The sequence below is a fragment of the Bubalus bubalis genome, chromosome 13 (assembly GCF_019923935.1).
Source record: "Bubalus bubalis isolate 160015118507 breed Murrah chromosome 13, NDDB_SH_1, whole genome shotgun sequence".
In the NCBI taxonomy this organism is placed as follows: domain Eukaryota; kingdom Metazoa; phylum Chordata; class Mammalia; order Artiodactyla; family Bovidae; genus Bubalus; species Bubalus bubalis.
In genome coordinates this window covers 65,813,867-65,819,610 of record NC_059169.1, presented here as the reverse complement: position 1 = coordinate 65,819,610, position 5,744 = coordinate 65,813,867, and positions in this window count along the sequence as shown.

Below are 5,744 nucleotides of genomic sequence, written 5' to 3'. Positions count from 1 at the left end.
GCTGGAAACACACAAATGTGGGAAGTTTGTGTGATGGATTTTATAAGGATGAAGGTGGCTCAGAGGTAAAGAATCCACCTGCCAATGCAGGAGACACAAGAGGCATAGTCTGGATTTCTCAGTTGGGAAGATCCCCTGGGTAGGAAATGGCAACCACTCCAGTATTCTTGACTGAAAAATGCCATGCACAGAGGAGCCCAGCGGACTGCAGTCCATGGAGTCACAGAGTTAGACGTGACTGAGCATGCACACACAGACCTTATGATAAGCCTAAAACACAATGTTTATGACCCGGTGATGTGTGATGTAACCCGTACCTAAGACCTGGTTGTCTGCTTCAGTGTATCATAATCTCTTAATTAATTAATGGCAATATTCTAGTAATTGTTTAAACTATGTGTTATAGTCTCTATCAAACAAGTAAACTCTCTGTTTCTTGTACACTTATTTATGTTTGATTGATATGACTTCTTTGAATTTTCAAGATCTTGGTTAAGCATAAACCTTTATGTACATTCATGTCTTATTTTATATTTATATATATATATATATATATATATATATATACGTATACTCATGGATGACAGTACAATGACTTAAATAAATGAAATCCTAAGCATTTATCCCTAGATGGCATTGAGACCAAGTACACATTCTGTCATAATTTGAATTTTATGTTATAACTTTAATAATAACAACTGCTTTTTAAAACTCTTATTATTATTATTATTTTTTACTTTACAATATTGTATTGGTTTTGCCATACATCAACATGCATCTGCCATGGGTGTACACGTGTTCCCCATCCTAAACCCCCCTCCCATCTCCCTCCCCATACCATCCCTCTGGGTCATCCCAGTGCACCAGCCCCAAGCTTCCTGTATCCTGCATCGAACCTGAACTGGCTATTTGTTTCTTATATGATATTATACATGTTTTAATGCCATTCTCCCAAATCATCCCCCCTCCCTCTCCCACAGGGTCCAAAAGACTGTTCTATACATCTGTGTCTCTTTTGCTGTCTCGTATACAGGCTTGTTGTTACCATCTTTCTAAATTCCATATATATGTGTTAGTATACTGTACTGGTGCTATAACTTTAAAATTCAAAGATAACATTAAATATTAATATTCATTTTTTATTAAAATGCGCTAGAGTGAAAAGTTAAACTCTGGAATAAGAGAGCATTTGAAGCAACAGGAAAATAACTCACTTTCTTGAAAAGATTAATATTAATTTATGATTATACAGTGGAAGTGAGAAATAGATTTAAGGGCCTAGATCTGATAGATAGAGTGCCTGATGAACTATGGAATGAGCTTCATGACATTGTACAGGAGACACGGATCAAGACCATCCCCATGGAAAAGAAATGCAAAAAAGCAAAATGGCTTTCTGGGGAGGCCTTACAAATAGCTGTGAAAAGAAGAGAAGCAAAAAGCAAAGGAGAAAAGGAAAGATATAAACATCTGAATGCAGAGTTCCAAAGAACAGCAAGAAGAGATAAGAAAGCCTTCTTCAGCGATCAATGCAAAGAAATAGAGGAAAACAACAGAATGGGAAAGACTAGAGATCTCTTCAAGAAAATCAGAGATACCAAAGGAATATTTCATGCAAAGATGGGCTCGATAAAGGACAGAAATGGTATGGACTTAAAAGAAGCAGAAGATATTAAGAAGAGATGGCAAGAATACACAGAAGAACTGTACAAAAAAGATCCTCACGACCCAGATAATCATGATGGTGTGATCACTGACTTAGAGCCAGACATCCTGGAATGTGAAGTCAAGTGGGCCTTAGAAAGCATCACTATGAACAAAGCTAGTGGAGGTGATAGAATTCCAGTTGAGCTGTTACAAATCCTGAAAGATGATGCTGTGAAAGTGCTGCACTCAACATGCCAGCAAATCTGGAAAACTCAGCAGTGGCCACAGGACTGGAAAAGGTCAGTTTTCATTTCAATCCCAAAGAAAGGCAATGCCAAAGAATGCTCAAACTACTGCACAATTGCACTCATCTCACATGCTAGCAAAGTAATGCTCAAAATTCTCCATGCCAGGCTTCAGCAATATGTGAACTGTGAACTTCCTGATGTTCAAGCTGGTTTTAGAAAAGGCAGAGGAACCAGAGATCAAATTGCCAACATCCGCTGGATCATCGAAAAAGCAAGAGAGTTCCAGAAAAACATCTATTTCTGCTTTATTGACTATGCCAAAGCCTTTGACTGTGTGGATCACAATAAACTGTGGACAATTCTAAAAGAGATGGGAATACCAGACCACCTGACCTGCCTCTTGAGAAATCTGTATGCAGGTCAGGAAGCCACAGTTAGAACTGGACATGGAACAACAGACTGGTTCCAAATAGGAAAAGGAATACATCAAGGCTGTATATTGTCACCCTACTTATTTAACTTCTATGCAGAGTACATCATGAGAAATGCTGGGCTGGAAGAAGCACAAGCTGGAATCAAGATTGCTGGGAGAAATATCAATAACCTCATATATGCAGATGACACCACCCTTATGGCAGAAAGTGAAGAGGAACTGAAAAGCCTCTTGATGAAAGTTAAAGTGGAGAGTGAAAAAGTTGGCTTAAAGCTCAACATTCAGAAAATGAAGATCATGGCATCCAGTCCCATCACTTCATGGGAAATAGATGGGGAAACAGTGGAAACAGTGTCAGACTTTATTTTTCTGGCCTCCAAAATCACTGCAGATGGTGACTGCAGCCATGAAATTAAAAGACACTTACTCCTTGGAAGGAAAGTTATGACCAACCTAGATAGCATATTCAAAAGCAGAGACATTACTTTGCCAACAAAGGGTCATCTAGTCAAGGCTATGGTTTTTCCAGTGGTCATGTATGGATGTGAGAGTTGGACTGTGAAGAAGGCTGAGCACTGAAGAATTGATGCTTTTGAACTGTGGTGTTGAAGAAGACTCTTGAGAGTCCCTTGGACTGCAAGGAGATCCAACCAGTCCATTCTGAAGGAGATCAACCCTGGGATTTCTTTGGAAGGAATGATGCTAAAGCTGAAACTCCACTGTTTTGGCCACCTCTGTGAAGAGTTGACTCATTGGAAAAGACTCTGATGCTGGGAGGGATTGGGGGCAGGAGGAGAAGGGGACGACAGAGGATGAGATGGCTGGATGGCATCACTGACTCGATGGACATGAGTCTGAGTGAACTCCGGGAGTTGGTGATGGACAGGGAGGCCTGGCATGCTGCGATTCATGGGGTCGCAAAGAGTCGGACAGGACTGAGCGATTGATCTGATCTGATCTGATAAAACCTATATGAGATCCCAGCAATATTCACAAATCACTCTCCACACATGCCAGAAGAAAGTGATATTATTTTAGGGATTTTTTTTTTAATTTACTTTTCATAGGTAGACTATTTTGAGTTTCTCTTCTTCTAGAGAAATGTTCATACTTAGTATTCTAATAATACTAGAAACATAGATTATAATTACTGAGCACTTACTCTCTGCCAGGTATTGTTCTAAGTGGTTACCATGCCTACCTCATTAAATCCTCTGGACAACGTTATGAAGTAGATATTACTTTTGCTCCCATTTTGTAAATAAGATAACTTAAGGGTTAAATGGAATTGTCTAACTTCATACTGTTAGTAAATGAAAGAAGTCATGTTTCAAACCCATCAATTAGCACTCAGGAGCCCATTCTTCCTGCTCTGTATCATTGAAATGTAGGGAAATCTTTGTTCTTTAAAACACTTAACCCCACTTAACACCATAGATATTTTAAAAATATTGAAGAATCAATTTTTAAATCAATCCATAGAATTTTTGACATATCAAGAATGCAGATTACTCGAAGAATGATAACTAAGGCTTTCTTGAAAGGATGACTTTTTTCTTGATGATTTGTATTTTGTATTTTTGAGTTTAAATACAGGCAATTTGTTTAAAATAAAAGACATCAAAGAAAACGATACATGTGATGGTCTAGTCAGATCAAGAGTAACTAATACCCCTGGTCCTCATTCTTTTGTTGTTGTTATTTAGTCACTAAATCACGTCTGACTCTTTTTGCAGTCCCATGGACAGGTTCCTCTGTCCATGGAATTCTCCAGGCAAGAATACCGGAGTGTATTGGCATTTCCTCCTCCAGGGGATCTTCCGAACCCAGTGATCGCACCCACGTGTCCTGCACTGGCAGGTGGATTCTGTGCCTCTGAGTCACGAGGGAAGCCCCTTACTCTTTCACAGGAAAATAAAGAGTGACGCGCTTAGTGTGTGTTCTCGTTGAGGCTGGACTTGGGATTTGATAGAATAACAACATTTCTTTACTGTCAGAGGCTGTCTCAGATTTTTGTTAAATATTTAAATTTTAAGATACTTTTCATCTTAAAGACCATTATTTCTGACTCATAACAAAGGGGCAGTGATGACCCAAACTGTTACCTAGCTTCATCCCTGGGTTGTTTTTTTAAATACAAATTTTATAAGAACCACACAGCCTTTTTCCACAGGGATTCTGTAAAAGCTCTGCACTCAGTATGCCAGCAAATTTGGAAAACTCAGCAGTGGCCACAGGACTAGAAAAGGTCAGTTTTCATTCCAATCCCAAAGAAAGGCAATGCCAAAGAATGCTCAAACTACTGTACAATTGCACTCATCTCATACGCTAGCAAAGTAATGCTCAAAATTCTCCAAGCGAGGCTTCAACAGCACATGAACCATGAACTTCCAGATGTTCAAGCTGGTTTTAGAAAAGGCAGAGGAACCAGAGATCAAATTGCCAACATCTGCTGGATCATCGAAAAAGCAAGAGAGTTCCAGAAAAACATCTATTTTTGCTTTATTGACTATGCCAAAGCCTTTGACTGTGTGGATCACAATAAACTGTGGAAAATTTTAAAAGAGATGGGAATACCAGACCACCTGACCTGAGCCCTGAGAAATCTGTATGATGGCCAAGAAGCAACAGTTAGAACTGGACATGGAACAACAGAATTGGTTCCAAATCAGGAAAGGAGTACATGAAGGCTGTATATTGTCACCCTGCTTATTTAACTTTTATTCAGAGTACATCATGAGAAACGCTGGGCTGGATGAAGCACAAGCTGGAATCAAGATTGCCAGGAGAAATATCAATAACCTCAGATATGCAGATGACACCAACATCATGGCAGAAAGCAAAGCAGAGTTAAGGAGACTCTTGATGAAAAAGTGAAAGAGGAGAGTGAAAAAGTTGGCATAAAATTCAACATTCAGAAAACTAAGATCATGGCATCTTAGTTTGCCATCACTTCATGGCAAACAGATGCGAAAACAGTGGAAACAGTGAAAGACTTTATTTTTTGTGGGGGGTGGGGCTCCAAAATCACTGCAGATGGTGACTGCAGCCATGAAATTAAAAGACACTCCTTGGGAAAAAGTTATGACCAACCTGGACAGCATATTAGAAAGCAGAGACATTACTTTGCCAACAAAGATGCGCCTAGTGAAAGCTATGGTTTTTCCAGTGGTCATGTATGGATGTGAGAGTTGGACTATAAAGAAAGCTGAGCGCTGAAGAATTGAGGTTTTTAAACTGTGGTGTTGGTGAAGACTCTTGAGAGTCCCTTGGACTGCAAGGAGATCCAACCAGTCCATCCTAAAGGAAATCAGTCCTTAATATTCATTGGAAAGACTGATACTGAAGTTGAAGCTCCGACACTTTGGCCACCTGAAGCAGAGAACTGACTCATTTGAAAAGACCCTGATGCCGGG